The 393-nt window shown below is 42.0% G+C and overlaps 1 protein-coding gene across 2 annotated transcripts in view; it reads right to left on the bottom strand.

Annotated features, from left to right (window-relative positions):
* The window catches only part of NEMP2 (nuclear envelope integral membrane protein 2), a 16,677-nt gene that overhangs the window by 7,455 nt on the left and 8,829 nt on the right, over positions 1-393 (bottom strand). The gene's annotated exons all lie outside the window — the stretch shown is intronic.

The following is a 393-nucleotide window of genomic DNA, read 5'->3' as shown; positions in this document are numbered from 1 at the left end:
GTAAGGACATCCCCACAGGCAGTGCAGATGAGGGGAAGTTCCAGTAACGGATGACAACAACCCCAAAGATCGGTTTTTCTGGCTCATCTTTTCAGTATTTTCTGTAGAAGTAACTTTTGCTCTTCTGGAGACCATCTGCAAAGTCTTGTGACTAAGCAAGAAGATCTAACTTTGTTTTCACATCTTGTCAGTACTTGTGGGGTAATCCAGAGTAAGCATTTGTACAGTGGGGTACTTGGTAATAAAAAAAATAAATTCAAGCTGTAGCATATTTGAGACAAAGGCTGTAAGAATTCAGGTATGTTGATACTGCTAATGAAAGGAAAAAATGGCAAGAATTCTGCACTCCTACACTGTGGTGCAGTCACCTTGCTGCTGGTGCTGCGTGCACAC

This window comes from Corvus brachyrhynchos, unplaced genomic scaffold (genome assembly GCF_000691975.1).
Source record: "Corvus brachyrhynchos isolate BGI_N302 unplaced genomic scaffold, ASM69197v1 scaffold370, whole genome shotgun sequence".
Classification (NCBI taxonomy): domain Eukaryota; kingdom Metazoa; phylum Chordata; class Aves; order Passeriformes; family Corvidae; genus Corvus; species Corvus brachyrhynchos.
Note: the sequence above shows the minus strand (reverse complement) of the source record. Positions and strands in the feature narration are given on the sequence as shown.